The sequence below is a fragment of the Megascapheus bottae genome, chromosome 2 (genome assembly GCF_031878675.1).
Source record: "Megascapheus bottae isolate mThoBot1 chromosome 2, mThoBot2.hap1, whole genome shotgun sequence".
NCBI lineage: Eukaryota > Metazoa > Chordata > Mammalia > Rodentia > Geomyidae > Megascapheus > Megascapheus bottae.
Window position 1 is genome coordinate 58,480,461 of NC_143510.1, and position 18,031 is coordinate 58,498,491.

Genomic DNA, 18,031 nt, shown 5'->3' on the forward strand with positions numbered 1-18,031 from the left:
TTCTGGATAATTGAGTAAATGCCAAGGAGTGAAGTTGCTGGGTCATAGGGGAGCTCTATGTTTAGTCTTTTGAGGAACTGCCATACTGCTTTCCATAGTGGTTGAATAAGTTTGCACTCCCACCAACAGTGTAGTAGTGATCCCTCCTGGCCACATCCCCTCCAGCATCTGTTCTTATTAGATTTCTTGATCCTGGCCATTCTAACTGGAGTGAGGTGGAATCTTAGAGTTGTTTTGATTTGCATTTCTTTTATGGCCAGAGATGTGGAGCATTTCTTCATGTGTCTATAGGCCATTCTTATTTCTTCTTCAGAGAAGACTCTCTTTAAGTCTTTGGCCCATCTTTTAATGGGATGGTGGTTTCTTTGGAGATTAGTTTTGGAGCGATTCAATTTTTTGAGCTGTTAATATATTTTAGATATGAGGCCTTTGTTGTATGGTTAGTGAAGATCTTCTCCCACTCTGTAGGCTTTCTAGTTAATTTGCTAGCTATGTCCTTTGCCATACAGATGCTTTGCAGTTTAATGCAATCCCACTTATCCAGCCTTTCTCTGATAGTTGAGTTTTTTCGTCCTTATTAAGAAAGTTTGGACCTGTGCCAAGGAAACCTGATGTATCTCCTATTCCTTCTTGTAAAGTTTTCAGTGTATCTGCTTTTGCCTTGAGGTCTTTGATCCATTTGGAGTTAATCCTGGTGCAGGGTGACAAAGAAGGATCCAACTTTAGTTTTCTGCAGGTGCTTAACCAGTTCTGCCAGCACCACTTGTTGAAGAGGCTGTCTTTCTTCCATTCTATTTTTTTGGGGGGTGGGCTCCCTTATCAAAGATTAGGTGGCCATAGGTCTGTGGGTTAATAGCTGGGTCCTCAGTTCTATTCCATTGGTCTTTAGGCCTGTTCTTGTGCCAGTACCAAGCTGTTTTGGTCACTCTAATAGAGTCTGAAGTTTGGTATTGAAATTCCTTCTGTTCTGTTCTTTCTGCTAAGAACTGGTTTTGCTATATGGGGTATTTTATTATTCCATATGAAATTTTGGATTGCCTCTTCTATTTCTTTAAAGAATGACATTGGAAAACCAAGACAGGTGGGGGATGTGGGGGGGGAGGGAAACGGGTACCAAGACATGTGAAAGGGTATCAATGTATATGAATTAATGCACCTTCTATCTGGCAAATATCATGTAACCCTTTTACTAATTACAATAATAAAAAAAAAGAAAAAAAAGAATGACATTGGGATAGTGATGGGTATTGTGTTGAATTTGTAGATAGTCCTTGGCAAGATTGCCTTTTTCACGATGTTAATTATTCCAATCTAGGAACATGGGAGGTTTTTCCATTTCTTCAGTTCTGCTTTAATTTCCTTTTTCAGGGTTTTAAATTTTTCATCAAAAAGGTCATTTACATTCTTAGTTAAGATAATTCCTAGGTACTTTATTTTCTTTGAGGCTATTGCAAAAGGAGTTGCTTTCCTGCTTGTTGCCTCATTCCTCTCATTGTTGGCATATAGGAAGGCAATTGATTTTTGAGGGTTAATTTGCTACCTTGCCAAACTTTTGAATCAGCTCAAGCAACTTGGGAATGGAGTCTGTAGGGTTCTTTAAATACAGAATCATGCCATCTGCAAAGAGGGAAAGTTTCACTTCTTCTTTTCCTATTTGGATCCCCTTTAGGCTTGCTTCTTTCCTAATGCTCTGGCTAGGAATTCTAATACTATGTTAAAGAGGAATGGAGAGAGTGGACATCCTTGTCCTGTTCCTGATTTTAGAGGAAATGACTTTAACTTTTCGCCATTAAATATAATGCTATCTGTGAGTTTGTTATACACAGCCTTTATTATACTGAGGAATGTTCCATGGATTCCTAGTTTCTCCAGAGCTTTTAGCATAAAGGGGTGTTGGATCTTGTCAAATGCATCTATTGAGACAATCATGTGATTCTTGTCCTTGCTCCTGTTGATGTGTTGAGTTATATTAATTGACTTGCGTATGTTGAACCAGCTTTGCATCCTGTTTGAACATAGTATATAATTTTTTTTAAGAGTTGCTGAAGATGTTTGGCCAGTATTTCATTGAGAAGTTTTGCATCAATATTCATCAAAGAAATGGGCTTATAGTTTTCTTTCTTTGATGAATCTGTCTGGTTTTGGGATGAGGGTTATAGTGGCTTCGTAGAATGAGTTTGGCAAAGAGCCTTCGTTTTCAATTTCGTTGAAGAGCTTGAGGAGTATTGGTGTGAACTTTGCTTTGAAGACCTACAGAATTCAGCTGTGGATCCATCTGGCCCTGGGCTGCCCAGCTTTTTGCTAACACTCTACCATTGGAGTCATAGCTCCACTTCTGGCTTTTTTTTTTTTTCCTGTTGTTGTTTTGTTTTGTTATTAATTGGTTATAGTCTCATGGAGTTTCCTACCTGGATTGGCATTGAATCACTACACTCAGATCTCAGCCTCTTGAGTAGCCAAGATTGTTCGTGAGCTACAGGTGCCTAGCTGCAAAAATTGTTATGATATTCTAGATCTTGCAAAGTTTGTATTTTGGTTCTGGGAAGTTCAGAAAATTTCTGAGGGTCGAATTTTCCTTTAAGTACTGCTTTAGAAGGTTACTGGGTTCAGTTTGCTCCAATTATGTTGAAGATTTTTGTGTTTCTGTTCCCAACACACAGTTCTGTGGTATTTTGTTGTTGCTAGATGTTGTATGGCTTTGGTATCAGAAAAAGTGTTCCTTCTGCTTTCTTGGAAGAGTTGTGAAGAATTGGTTAGCATTACTTTTTAAATGCCTTTCGGAATACATTTTTCTCGGTCAGATATTAGTTTGTGTCATAGAAATTACATTTCCTCTATTGTCTAATAAATTTATGTATAGTGGTTACACATTTCCTTTATGATTCTTTTCGTTTCTTATAGTATCATCAGTATTGCCCCTCTTTTCATTTCTAGTTTTAATAGTCTTTTCCTGGTCAGTCTAGCTTATTGAGGAACAATTTTGGTTTAAGTTTACATCATTGATTTGTGTTTTTTTTGTATTTTGTACTGGGGGTTAAACTGGGAACTTTAGGTTTGCTAGACAGGCAATCTGTTATTTGAGCCAAGCAAGCCCTAGACTTTCTTTGACTTTTGTTGTTGGCTTTTTGTTTGTTTGCTTTTGCCATTCCTGGGCCTTGAACTCAAAGCCTAGGCATAGTCCTTGGACAGTTTTGCTCAAGGCTAGCACTTTGCCACTTGAGCCACAGCCTGTGTTTTCCTGTGTATGGGATACCAGGGAATCACACCCATGGCTTTGTACATGGTAGGCAAGCACACCACCACTAGGCCATGCTCCTGGCCCCTGTTGCAGGGACATGGGACCTCAAGTTTTTGTCTAGGATTGCTTTGGATGAAAATTGTCTTATATACAGCCCCCTACATAGCTGGGATTATAAGTGTATACCAACATGCCTGGTGCATTCGTTTGCTGGAGCTGACCTCAAACTGCCTGACTTCCATTTTTTTTTGAGTAAGTAGGAGTACAGTCATAAGCCACCATGCCCAGTCCCTTTGTTGTTTAAATACAATTTTAGTGCTCTACATTTTCCTCTGCACCGCTAGAGCTGTGTCCTATAAGTATGGGTATATTGTATTTTCTATTTATGTCATCTCAGTGCATTCCAGCTGCACTTCTAATCTCACTTTTTAGCACTTAGGAATGTATTGTTTTATTATCATATTATTTGTGAATTTCCCCAATTTCTCTGTTATTAATTTTAAATTTCATTCTGTATGGTTTGAGTACATCCTATGATTTCAACCTTCAAAATCTATTAAGGGTTGTTTTTGTCACATAGAATATGGTCTGTTAGAAACATTTCCATGTAACTGTGAGCAGACACCTCCAGGTCATGAGGGATCAATAAATGTCTTTGGGGCACCACAGGTCCCCACATGGACGCCATTGCTTTGTCCTTTTGTATATTTTTTCTGGTCTCAGGATTGCCTTCCTTTATTACCAGATCAGTAATTCACATGTGAAAGATGTTTTTCGTACTTAATCTATTATAAGAGGTGTTTTATAATTAGAGATGTATTTAAAGTGTTTTGTGCCACTATATTCTGGAAATAAGTTCTCATACAATTTTTTTTTCCCAGTCCTGGCCCTCAAACTCAGCACCTGGGCACTGTCATGGACAATTTTTGCTCAAGGCTCCCACTCTACCACTTGAGCCACAGTGCCACTTCTAGCTTTTTCTGTGTATGTGGTATTGAGAAATTGAACCCAGGGCTTCGTGCATGCTAAATGAGTACTGGACTACGCTCCTGGCTCCTCTTATATAATTCTTCATTATCCCTACATACAAAAATCATTCTTAATGTTAAACAGAACAAAGCAATAATGTTTCTAATCATTGGTACCTGAGTGTTCAACAGGAATACTGTGTTTTAAATGGTGCACAAATACTCCTGGAAATAAATTCAGCAAGAAAACAGCACCCACATGAGGAAAACTCAGGACAGTTCAAGGAAAACAAATAGAGGGATATATTCCTGTCCCTGATAGATGAACTTATTCTTTATGGACTGTGCTCTTTCCTTTATTTATCAAAAGGCTTAATGCAATTCTAATGAAAGTCCCAATAGATAACATTTCCAAGAATTTTAAATGAATCTTAGGATATCAACTAAGAAAACAAGAACATGTTTTAAAAATTTAAAGTGACAAATAAGGATAGGCTGACCCTATCAGATATTAAAGCATATTGAATCTAAAAATTAACAAGTGTGTTAACAACAAAGTTAAGAAACATGTGGCCAATGAGAAACTAAATAACCTGAAACTGAATCACATTGTCATCATATATAGTTTTACTATGTTTGACCAGCATTATAAAATTTTAAAAAATCATATATAGCAAAAGATGATAAATACATTAAATTTCAGAATGAATTTTTGACTTTTTTTTTTTTTTTGCCAGTCCTGGGCTTGAGCTCAGGGCTGACTTTCTCAAGGTTCAAGCTCTACCACTTGAGCCTTAGCACCACTTCCAGCTTTTTCCTATGTATGTGGTACTGAGGAATTGAACCCAGGTCTTTGTGCATGCTAGGCAAGCACTCTACCACTAGGCCAAATTCCCAGCCCTTTTGACAACATGTTTTAAAGGTATGAAATGATCATTTCTAACATGTTTGACTTTGCCCTATTTATGTAAGGGTTTTTCTTTACTCAGATCTTTCCTTTACACACTACATCTTTTTATTGTTGTCAGCTCTTCTTCAAAAACTGGATTGGGGCCATGACTGGCAAAACACACACACACACACACACACACACACACACACACACACACACACACACACACACACACAAAACTGGATTGGGCCTGGCACACTTCCTGGCTTACAATTTCAGCAGTTTTCTGTTATTTTTCTTGGCTGCAGGAAATCCTTTGCATTTTGAGAGGCTTGCAAGTTCAATTTGTAGTGCATTATAATTGCACTTACATGGCATTTTTTTTTTTTGCCAGTCCTGGTCCTTGAACTCAGGGCCTGAGCACTGTCCTTGGGCTTTCTCAAGGCTAGAGCTCTACCACTTGCGCCACAGCACCACTTGTGGCTTTTTTTCTATGTATGTGGTACCAAGGAATCGAACGTGGGTTTCTTGCATGCTAACCACTAGGCCAAACTCCTGGCCCTTATGTGGTATTTTTGACTGACATTAGCAAGACATTGACAAACATTTTGATAATGGGCAGGGTATATTTGTGCAGCAGATACTATTCAATGAGATTGACTTTTGAAGAGTACTTAAAAATTTATTTTGTTTAAAAGGTTGTACAGAGGGGTTCCCGTTTAACCAAAGCAGTTTATAAATACAGTCTAGCTCAATGAATGTCATCACTTTTAACATTCTTACCTATCCTCCCCCTATGCATCCTCAGTCCTTTTAATTTTGTAGGATATTCATTGGATCATCTGGTTTTTGACTGCATTCCCTGCCTTCCCCCACTTTGTATTTTACAGGTCTTGGTGTTTGACCTCAGGATCTGGTTGCTCATCTCTGAGCTTCTTTGGCTTAAGGCTTGTGCTTTACTACTTGGGCCACGGTGCCACTTCTGGCCTTTTCTGAATAGTTTACTGGAGATTAAGAATCTCACTGACTTTCCTGCCTGGGCTAGCTTTGAACCACAATCCTCAGATCTCAGCCCGAGCATAGCTAGGATTACAGGCATAAGCCATCAGCACCTGGCATCTCCTCCTCCTCACCCATGCCTTTAAAAATTATTGTCTGTGATAACATAGTAAGTGAAGTTATATAGTTAATGAACACTTGAATTACAAGAACACTGACATATGAGTTAGATATAAAATTAAGCAGAAAAGTGAATCCACAAAAGGAAAAATATCTTAAAAAGACTAGTTGTATTAGAGTATGTAGTTCCTGTCTCTGGCAGAAGTCCAGATACTTCCATAGAGGATCCACAGTATGGGCGTCACTCAATTTACTCATAAAAACTTGAGAGAAGATATCAGTTGTGAACATTTCATATGTTCCAATAACACAACACACTTAGTTGCATTCATCAACTTGTATATTTTTACAAGGACACTTTATGAAACAAAGGAGCAGTAGATGGTTTCCTGATGTGTGTGTGTGTGTGTGTGTGTGTGTGTGTGTGTGTGTTAGAGAGGGTATGGGTTGGTATGAGGAGTAGGGAAGGATGCCAGTACTGGAGCTTGGATGCTGTTCTGTAGAATTTTCACTCAAGGCTAGTATTCTACCACTTAGGTCCCAGCTTCATTTCTAGCGTATTGCTGATTAGTTGGAAATTTCATGGATATTCCTGCCCTGATTGGCTTTGAATCATGACAGATTTCTGCCTTCTTAATTGTTAGTATGAGTTACCAGCACCCAACTTGGATGTGCATTATTTTCTTCATGGCTCATTTTATTTGTCAGATACAGGCTCGTCTACATCACTACCAGCACCTGACTTTTAGAACCCGTGTAACATATTAGCAGAGAACTGAACCTTCCAACTGATGTCTAAGTAGGTTACAGACATGGCAATATACCAGAGGCAGCATGACTTGAGGTTGTGGAGCTCAAGGCCTACTCGCTGCCATCTATAAACCACTTCCTCCATGTAGCCACGCAATTATCCTTTCCCTGAGGACCAATAATACATTTAAAAGGTTGGGAAATACTGTTCTAAGCAATGAACTGGTAACAATGAAAAGGTGAATGTCAGTACGTAGTCATTTGGCTTAGGGACAAGAATAGATTCTAGCAGGGATGAAGAGGCAGAGCTGATTTTTTTCTGATTCTTTGAATTCATATCAAATTCTATTTTCATATTAGATGTTATGTCAGTCTGTTTAATTTTCTCCCACGCATAACCAGGTAAATTGTAGGAGGAATGAAGAATTCAGAAATAATGGTAAAATAAATGAGAGGAAAACCATTTTGTATGAAGCTAACCACAAAAGTAAACCGTAAAGAAAAATATTACATGTTTAGTGTATTAAAATAATTATCCTTAATGCACAAGAATCCTAAGTGTAGGTTAAAATAAAAGGAGTAGGAGGACTGGGTGTTCGACCTAATGGTAGAGTGCTTGCGTAGCATGTACGTAAGACCCAGGTTTGATTCCTCGGTATCACATACATCAAAAAACCAAAAAAAAAAAGCACACAAAAAAAACCCTGGAAGTGATGCTCTGGCTCAAGTGGTAGAGCTTTAGCCTTGAGAAAGCTCAAGGACAGTACTCAGGCCCAGGACTGGCAAAAAAAAAAAAAAAAAGTGGGCAATACTAGCATAACACTAGTTAGAAATATTATTCTAACATATAAAGACAAATGATATCAGGACATGGTTCACAAATGTAAAGCTGCAAATGGCCAGTAAATTTGTGAAACATTTCAACTACAGATAAACTCAAGTGAATCAATTCAAAAAGTATTTTTGCATATTAACCTTGATTATTGTCAGTTGTTATGTGATGGAATAAGCATCTCTATAGATCAGTTTTACCAACCTGTAATAAAAATGTTTTACTATTCATACCACTTAACCTTATTTTTTAATTTTTAGGAATTTATTCTGAAGAAATGCTCAGAGATGACATGAAGATCAATGAAAATGTGTACTATAACTAGATATTGTGACACATTAGGAGCCACCTAAGTCTATAAATATGGGATTAACAATGGGTTATCATATGGAATCTTGGGCGATCATTAAAATACATCTGAAGAATAGTTAAGATGTGAAAAATAGTGACTGTGTGCTACTTATAATCATATATATAGTATCTCAAGTTTGTTTCATGTAGGACACTGTCACTAACGAAAAATGATACTTAATACTTGATTTAACTGAAAACTTGGTAATGAAGCTAGGATAGTCTCAGACCCAGAGCAAATGAGAAATAGGCCTGCCTCTAAAAAGAGATCAAGAGAAAAAAAGCTGATTTTCATTTTAGGTTATGATTTCAATGCCAGCATTGACCAAAAAGTGAAGAAAGGTTTCAAGTGTTTACGGTTGGTTGTTCCCCACTGGAAGAAGAAAGCATCTGTACTGTGGTAGAAATCAGCCTTAGTCAGGCAGTTTATTTTTGTAACTTTGACTACATGTTTCAGTCATCATTGATTTTTTTTTTTTTTTTTTTTTGGTCGTGGGGCTTGAACTCTGGGCCTGGGTGCTGTCCCTGAGCTCTTCAGCTCAAGGCTATCACTCTACCCCTTGAGTCACAATGCCACTTCCAGTTTTCTAGTGGTTAGTTGAAGATAAGATTCTCATGGACTTTTGTGTCTGGGCTGGCTTTGAACCTTGATCTTCAGATTTCAGCCTCCTGAGTAGCTAGGATTACAGGCGTGAGCCACCGGTGTACAGTACCATTGATTTTATTTAAGATACATATTTGTATCTTAGTGGTTAGAAGGTGAATTGTGTTTAGAAGGAAATGGAGCATATTTTAAACATAAAATTGGAAGAACTTCCAATAAGTGGACACCTACTTATTGGATTACATATTTATTTCATTACAAACATCTAAATATTTACTTTAATTATAATTGTCCTCACTGTTTTGAAAATCTATCTCTAAGTATATTTTGAATCACTGCCAATCTTTGGTAATGAAGTTTAGTTTTATCATTGCGGCCTTTTGGAAAATGGCCAGGTTTGTTCTGGCCACAGATCCATAAATTGTTAATGTTAGCAAGTATATGACAATATTCCAAGACAGCCTTAGATTTCTGCTTTGAGAGAGCAAAGACAGAGGAGGGAGGTAAGGTTCAGAGCTCATCCCAGGGAGTCAGTTTTGACATATAGTGATCCTATGATCCTGTGTGAAGTTATTGTGTAACTTTAATTAAGTTAAAGACTAAGAATCAATTTCTTCATTTTAAAAACTAGTAACCGTGCTGGTGACAGGAATAAATGAAGTACTGTAAAATGCCTTCAATATAATGTGGTTACTATTTCTAAGCTGGTCTATGTCCACTTGGCAGTTGGATCTATTTTTAGCCTTCTTTTGCTGTTCCCCTTTGTGGTTCTTTACAGTGCTCTCCTGGAGAGGACTGAAGATGTATCAGTTTCTGAACATTTCCTTTTAAAATCTTCCCTATTGCAGTAAGTAGAGAAAAAGTCTCTCTCTTTTCTAGCATGACTTTGGTGCAAGTATCAAATAGAAAAGGACCACGTTGGATGGATTCTGGGAATATTTGATTAGTCTGACATCAGAAAGTCAATATAATTTTTCATACTAACAACATTGCTGAAATAAATGACTATCTCAGATGCAGCAAAAGCATCTGCTAAAATAAAAAGTACATTTTCCCCAATTCTTAGCAAACTAGGATTTGTAGTAGCTAAATATGATAAAAAGGTATTTACCATAAATCAACAGTAAGCATCCAAATTTCATTGTATCATATTAGGTACATTAGTGATTCCCAGAAGTTCAGCAACTTGTTCTTCACTATAACTCTGAAACTATTTTGTTTGTTTTTGTTCTTTTGGAACTTCTGTATTCTCTTTTTTGTATTTGGCTTGAAACAGTATACTTTATCTTTTATCAAGTCTAAATCATTTTATTATTTTCTCCAACTGCTTTGTCAAAAACTTCCTTTTATGCTCAGTGCTTTTGCTTTTGAAAAGTAATATTGCCAGGTCTAGTAGCACATACCTGTAATCTCAGCATCTGGAAAATTGAGGCAAGATTAAGAGTTCAAGCTCCAACTACTCGAAGGCAGAGACAGGGGGCTGGGAGTGGAGCCTAGTGGTAGAGTGCTCGCCTAGCATGCATGAACCCCTGGGTTCAATTCCTCAGTATCACCTACTTGAGCTATGGCTCAAGTGGCAGAGTGCTAGCCTTGAGCAAAAAGTTTCCAAGGACAGTACCCAGGCCTAGCCTAGTCCTAGTTCAAGACCTAGGATTGGCAAAAAAAATAAAAAAGCAGAGACAAGAGTTTTACAGTTCAATTCCAGCCTAGGGAAAAAATAGGAACCACATCTCAAGAACAAGCTAGTCATAGTGGAACAGTGGAACATGTCTGCAATCTCAGGTACATGAGGGTCAGAGATAGGAGAATCCCAGCTCAAGGCTGGCTAAGGCAAAAGCAAGAGTCTCTGTATGAGAACTAAAGAGCAAAAGGTGTGAGCCACTTGGTAGATTACATCAGAGTACCCACCCAGGAAATGACACACATACAAACACCCACACACGAAGAGTTTAAACCAGACTGGTTTACTAAAACAAAATGGGGATCCAGGCACTGGTGGCTCCCAATATAATCCTAGCTACTCAGGAGACTTGAGATCTGAGGATCAAGGTTCAAAACCAGCCTAGGTACTGTCCTTGGGCTTTCTCAAGGCTAGGGCTCTACCACTTGAGCCACAACACCATTTCCGGCTTTTTCTGTGTATGTGGTACAGAGGAGTCGATCCCATCTTCCTGCATGCTAGGCAAGCACTCTACTATTAGTCCATACTCCTAGACCTGTGAAGACTTTTTTTTTTTTTTTGCCAGACCTGGGCTTGAGCGCAGGGCCTGAGCACTGTCCTTGGACTATCTCAAGGCGAGAGCTCTACCACTTGAGCCTCAGTACCATTTCCGGCTTTTTTCAAACCTGAGTCTTCGTGCATGCTAGGCAAGCACTCTACCACTAGGCCAAACTCCCGGCCCATGTGAAGACTCTTTTATCTCCAATTAACCACCAGAAAACTCAAAGTGTTGCTGTAGTTCAAAGTGGTAGTGTGCTAGCCTTGAGCTGAAGAACTCAGGGACAATGCCCAAGCCCAGAGAGTTCAAGGCCCATGACTAACCAAAAAAGGGGAGGGACAACTGAAGAGGGGAAAAGTAAACATATCAGTCTTTTATTTTCAGTGTAATACTGAGATCAGATCTCAAGCATGATAGTTTTCTAAATTACCATCCTTGGAAATACAGTAGTGTTATTAACCGTCTCCATCCTGACTGGAGAGGGCCCATTGTGCATTCTACTGAAAAATACTGAATCTTGAAAACGATTTGTGTACAGTCAGACTTGTGTTATTAAAATGTTCCTGAATGTCCCTGTCATAGGTAATGCTGGTATAATATTTTAATCACTGACATCTTAGCATTTAATTTCACATGATATATTCCTTGTAACAATGTGGTTCTGGTGCCTGATGACTCTACTTAGAAGATAACAGGTGAACAGTGGAGGTAAGTAGGTAGTAGACAGTGTGCCAAGAGCTATAAACCCCTAAACATTCTTGGGACTTGTTGAATCTTAGTCTCAGATGCAAAGAGCTTGTTGATTAGCTACTTATTCTGGTATTTATTCATCATTATGGATTTTACATTATTTTACTATCACATGAAAAGCATGTTTTAAAAAGATATTGGCTCTTTCTGTATAAAAATAAGGCAGTCGGAAGTGGCTCAAGGAGTAGGGCTTTAGCCTTGAGCTGAAGAGCTCACAGACAATGCCCAGGCCCAGAGTTCAAGTCCCGGGACCAACAAAAATGATAAAAATAAAATGAAGGAGTCTAGTTATGTAAGAAGTTACTTTCATATTCTAGTAAGCTTTAATGAGATGGAAAAATCAAAATTATTCAGTTAGCTTTTTTTTCCCCTCAAGGACAGCTCAATGCATTCATGGTATTGTTTTGTTTTGAAACAGAATTTCTGTGTGCATGTTCTTGAACTCAAGGTCTCAAATTTGGCATTTTTGCCAAATTTCTGGTTGGCATTCTGCCATACCTCTGTTTCCAGTTTTGTTTTTCTTTTTTACTAGATACTTGAAGATAAGATTTATTTGCATGGGCTGGCTTGGAATCACCATTCTTAGGTCTCAGACACTAAATAGAATTGTAGGTGTGAGCCACTAGTTCCTGAACCAAAAAATACAACTGGCTTATCAAATATAGATTTTGGTGGGAAAATATTGCATGTCTAAAATTTTTAGGGAAGTATATTGGCTTTTATGTTCATTGAATGTATTATTTTGGATATAATTAAGCAGCTATTCTTGATATTTGATTTAGATTAAACAACAACTACTTTTTATTTTAATCTGTCGTGGGGCTTAAACTCTGGGACTGGGCTACTGCCCTACCCCTTGAGCCACAGCTCCACTTCTGGTCTTCTAATTATTAATTGGAGATAAGAGTCTCACAGACTTTAGTGCCTGGACTGGCTTTGATCCTTAGATCTCAGCCTCCTGAGTAGCTAGGATGTGTGAGCCACTGTGCCTGGCAGATAAAACAACTACTTTTAAGAGAATAAAGTATTCACAGCACTCTCACTCCCCAGTGGGCTGTGTGTGTGTGTATGTGTGTGTGTGTGTGTGTGTGTGTGTGTGAGTCCTGGGACTTGAACTCACGGCCTGGCACTGTCCCTGGTCCCTGATCTTCTTTAGCTCAAAGCTAGTGCTCTGCCACTTGAGTCCCAGTGCCACTTCCGGATTTTTCTGTGTAGTTTATTAGAGATAAGTGTGTCATGGACTTTTCTGCCCAGGCTGGCTTCAAACTGTGATCCTCAGATGTCAGCTTCCTGAGTAGCTAGGATTACAGGCATGAGCCACCAGTGTCTGGCTTTCCCCAATGGGTTTTAAACTCATCAAGTGTTTTTAAACAAAATGGTATATGATAAAAATTCCTTGAATTAAGCACTAACAGTGTTTCTTTCTCTGGCTGCAGTTTCTGAACAGTATCTTGGCCAAATATGTCAATTCTCCACTTGGAGTTAAACCAGTGGTATTTGATAAAAGCTCATTGAATATGAGTACTAACAGCTTTATCTCCTCTGGCTGGAGCTTCGGAAAAGTATCTAGGTCTAATATGTCCATTCTCCACTGGAGTTGTTGGCATTAATTCAGTTCCTTGGGTTGTGTGGAAAGGGCATCTTGAAGCTTTGTGCAGTGGTCAGAGGGATTTTATTAAGGAGTCAAAGTATCATGTAAGAGAGGTTACGGCATGAATGCCTGTCATGCTTATTCCTCCTTTTGAAAAAGCACCAGTCTGATGCTTTATTTGCCGTGGCTGGCTATGTTCTGTTGTGTGTGTTCCATCCCACCCCTCATCTTAGTCACAGCTGAAGTAGCAGTGAAAAGCAGGCATCTGGTACAGGGTTAGCCAATTAGGTGGTGTATTGAGATAGACTCAAAAAAGATTGGTGATAAAATTCTCTGATTCTTCCCACATGGGGCATTTGATCTTGAGATATGTGAAGATAGTTGTGGGAGCAGAAGTAGAAGGCCAAGCAGAGAGACATAGTGCAACTTGAATTGTTTGTGTAATTTGAGTTTGTCCTAAAGAATTCATACAAACCCTCAGCTTAATTTTAATTACGTTCTAAACTCTGTGCCAGTGATTGTATATAGAGAATCCCTTCTTGAGTACTTGTTTGTTAAACATCACTTTTGAAATATGATGTAAAAATTAACATTAAAATCTTTAAAAAAAGAATTCTAAACACATTTCATGAGGATTTGTAGCTGTAATGCAGTAAAGCTGGCTCTACTGCCATGAGAGCTATTTCATTCATCTTTTTCTTCCCAACTCTTGACTTTAGAGTCTTAGGTTGGAAGGCATATTTACACTACATAAGTTAGGTCATCCTGATACTCCTGAATCCATATGAAGAGTATAAGAAATAGCTGAAGCAGTAACTTCTACATCATCCTTTGTAAACAACAACAACAAAAACACCCCCAAACCAATGTTTAGTTAAAATGATTATTGCTGAGGTCATAATGAAAAGGAAATTATGGGAAGCATTGTGAGTTAGTGAGTGGTTAAATCACAAAACTCATAGGGTGGTGGTCTGAAGGGATACTTTTTCTGTACTCCCTCTCCTTGCTATCAAAGGCACACCCCCACCTGCCAGACCCAAAAGGGTGACTGGACAAGTCAGTTCTGCGATTCTGGTTTTATTTCCACAGGTATCCTTTAGTACTGGAAGTAACCTGAGTGCATGCTGGTGATTTAAAACTACTGAAGATCAGGGAATGCCCCTCTGTTCTTATGACCTTGAGAAAATGGAACAGATTAATATTGCAGAAAAGGCTCTGTCTGGAATGAGGCTTGCATACTATTTCACATTATTTACTCAGTATACCTCAGTCTTCTGGATAGCTGTATAAGAGGGAGAAAAATAAAAGATTCACGGGTATTTGTAAAGATTCAAATGAGATACCTACCGTAAGTAAACATCCAGCTCGGTGTCTACCACTTACTATGCACTCATTAACTTTAGTTTCTTTTCTTCTTTCCTTAAGATGCTTACTTTAGCTTTTGAAGTCTTGTAAGGCTCATCAACTCTCCACTTAAATGAACAGTTTTAGATTGTAATGACAACATCTTTATAATTTTCCAGTTTTGTATTTAATATTTCAAGTTTATCTAGAATTATGCTCCTTTGAAGAATGCTTTTCTCTGAATGTGGTAAATTTCTGTATCCCAGTCTAAAAATGACTATGTTCATTTTATGTTATTTTATTTGTATTTATTTATTTTTGCTGGTCCTAGGGCTTGAATTCTGGGCCTGGACACTGTCCCTGAGCCTCTCTGTGCTGGAGGCTAATGTTCTCAATTCAAGCCACAGCACCACTTCCAACTTTTTCTATGTATGTGGTACAGGAGAATGGAACTCAGAATTTCTCGAATGCTAGGCAAGCACTCCAAACTCCTGGCCTGTGTTATCTTATTTTTGTAACATTTAGACTATGGGCAAAGAACTGTGCTAGGCCTTCTTTAAGAAAAACTGAGGCTTATGCAACCTTTTTAAAAAATGAGGAAAGAGAATACTCAAGTTTCCTAAGTATTTCCTTCCAACGGTACAGGTTCTGGGTTCTTAACTGGTTAGGATATGAGCGATTTAACACCCTTCATTTGTTGTAGTCTAATTTTTTTCCATTAGTATACACAGTTCCATTATCACTGTGTAAAAAGTGAAATCTTCCCATTGCTATAAATTATTTATGGGATGTGATTTTTCCCTCCTTCGCCAGATGTTTTAAGGAAAGCCACTTGCAAATGGAGTAGTTTTTGGCTTATGAGCCTTAATTCTTTGCCAGAAATGACTTTGTTTTGAAATAGACGTTTCTGATGTTCAAATAAAGAATTTTCAAACAGTGTGGTGTGCAAATTATCATCACTTCAGTGAATGTCAGAATAATCCACACTCTAAATCTGTTTGATATTTACTCTTAAGTGTTTTACATCGATAAATCATTTCTCTAGCTTCTTAATACATTCATAAGTAAACACATAACATCTGTCATCTTCAGCTCTTACCCCCAATTGTTTGCGTAAAAAAATATATATACTGATTAAGACATAATTATGTTGTCTTGAAAACTAGGGGTTATTTGGACTTGATTACTCATGGAGTTAGGGCCAAATAAATGTCAGTCGATACAGGCCTGGGATTGTCATCAAACTTGTGGAGGTTGACGCACTGATTATCCGCAGTAGCACCTTTTGAATAAATTTCCGTGTTTTGCTTTCGACAATCTCTAACAAACACATGGTGAGCCATATGTACTCAGGAAGAGGGGGAAAACCCAAACCAAAAAAACAAAACAGGCCGGAGGTGGCTAGGAAGGTCGGTGGTAAAGTTCAGTTGGTAGCATTGGAAAAACTTGTTCAGACACACAGCCTTCCTCGCTTCCATATATGGTGCTCAAATACAAGTTAGGGAAGAGCCCCCTTGCAATTCCACGAACACACACACACACTCCCTGAGATTCTCCTATATTCTAAGGCGCGTTCACGTTCACAATGTATGGACGGGTGGCCCCTGCGTAAAGGCCCGTGAAGTGCTGCTCGTGTCTGACTTCCCCACACTTGGTTATCTTGCCAGAACCTCTCATCCCCTGACCACCAATGCTCCCAACCCCGAATCCTCCCCTCCCCCAACTCGCTCCTTGCGGGTCCCAGGCTCCGAGGCCCCACTCTGGGGCGCGGTGGTTTTTCTGCCCCACCACCCCGAGGCGCCCGGGAGAAGCCGTGGAGGTGGGTGCTCCCTCCCCGGCCCCCGACGTTGGACCTCCCGCTGACGCTCGGTAGCTGGCAGCCTGGGGCCGCGGCGGAGGATCGGAGGAGGAGAAGGAAGCGGAGGCGGGAGTTGGCGACCGCCGAGGCCCGGGCAGCGAGCCCCGTCCACGGCCGCCGAGCTCCACGGTCCTCCCTCGCGCGTCTCCCATGCTCATATTTGGACTCGGCAGCCCGTGCCCAGGAATTTCCCGTCATGCCTCCCGCCGCCCCGTCCGCCGCCCGGAGCTGGGGAGGGTGGAGGGAGGCTCGGACCGCGGCGGCGGCGGAGACGGCGGCGGCGGCGGCGGCTCGCGGGCCTTCCATGCGCGCTCGGCGGACCCTCCCGCGCCCCCTCTCGCTCAGCCTCGGCCTCCTCAGCCTCTGTCTGGCGGCCGCCACTGCGCGCTCCTGTAAGTTGGGGCTTCTTTCCCAGCCTCCCTTCACCCCCTCTTCCTTGGCCAAGTTGGGGGGGGTCCCCGCGCGCCCCAGGCGCATCCCCACCGCCTCTGGCCGGGTCACCCTTTCCTTCGTCCTGAAGGGGCGACGGCGGAAGGAGGTCAGGGCCGCCCTGGCGTCCCCCCAACCCCAGCCCCGGGAGGCGCCTGACCGCCGCGCTGACACCTTATCCCGTCCCCGGAGTGAACCTGAGCCTGCGGGCGCCGCGGGGAGGGGCCCCGCCGGGTAACCCGCGAAGGGCCCGGGAAGCGGGCGTCTGTCCCGGCTCCAGAGGGCTCGGAGTCCGCCTCAGCGTGTATGCGTGGGGGCACACGGGAACCCTCCTCACTCCTCCTCGTCGCCCCACGCGGCCTACACCCCCTTCCCCGCCGCCTAGATAACGGGTCCCGGGCGTGGGAACGCGTCGCCGCCGCGCGTCGCGCAGGGGAGTGTGTGGGGGGGGGGTGCGGGCCGGGCGTCGGGAGGGGCGCGGCGCGGGGAGGGGCACTTCCAGGGGCGCAGCCGCCGCCCGCGCCCCGGGGCCAGGCTTTCGTGGGGCCTGAGTGGCATCTCCTCGGCCAAAACCCAAACAGCAGCTGACTGCCAGGTACCCGTTTTGGTTTGTTTTTTAAGCGGGGGTGGGGTGGAGGGGGGGAGAGGGGTGGGAGCGCACCCAAGTGTCTACTTTTTAACTTTGATACTGGACCGCCTCCAAGTCAAACTAAGTGAATAGAAAAATAGACTCCCTGCCCTGCTAGATTTCCGTTAGAAGCCATCCAGGGTGGCGATTCCATGGCCGAAACCATTTGCAATGAGAATTTTCTTGCAATAATAGGGAAAGTATTTGGGAGGTTTTAAACATTTTTCTTTTCCCTTTTTTTTTTTTTAAAGTATATTTCCTCCCGAAGCGAACACCGAACATGTCACCTTTTCTTTTTCTTTTCTTTTTTTAAATAGGAGAATTATACACAGTAATGAATTTGAAAATACAAATATGGGGTTTAAAGTAGATGGGAAGTTACACGAAAATTTTTCTTGCTTCTTTATTCTGCCCAACATGGGAAAAATGGATATATATATATATATATATATTATATT

At 40.8% G+C, this 18,031-nt stretch overlaps 2 protein-coding genes across 2 annotated transcripts in view; both read left to right on the forward strand.

Moving 5' to 3' along the window:
- Positions 1–8,184, forward strand: part of Lemd3 (LEM domain containing 3) — a 61,495-nt gene extending 53,311 nt beyond the window's left edge. Inside the window, exon 14 of the transcript XR_016534532.1 lies at positions 8,060–8,184. The gene's annotated coding sequence lies outside the window, so the exon portion shown is untranslated. The remainder of the gene's footprint in view (positions 1–8,059) is intronic.
- An 8,559-nt stretch (positions 8,185–16,743) lies between these two features.
- The window catches only part of Msrb3 (methionine sulfoxide reductase B3), a 113,665-nt gene continuing 112,377 nt past the window's right edge, over positions 16,744–18,031 (forward strand). The window contains exon 1 of the mRNA XM_090328018.1: positions 16,744–16,908. The gene's annotated coding sequence lies outside the window, so the exon portion shown is untranslated. The remainder of the gene's footprint in view (positions 16,909–18,031) is intronic.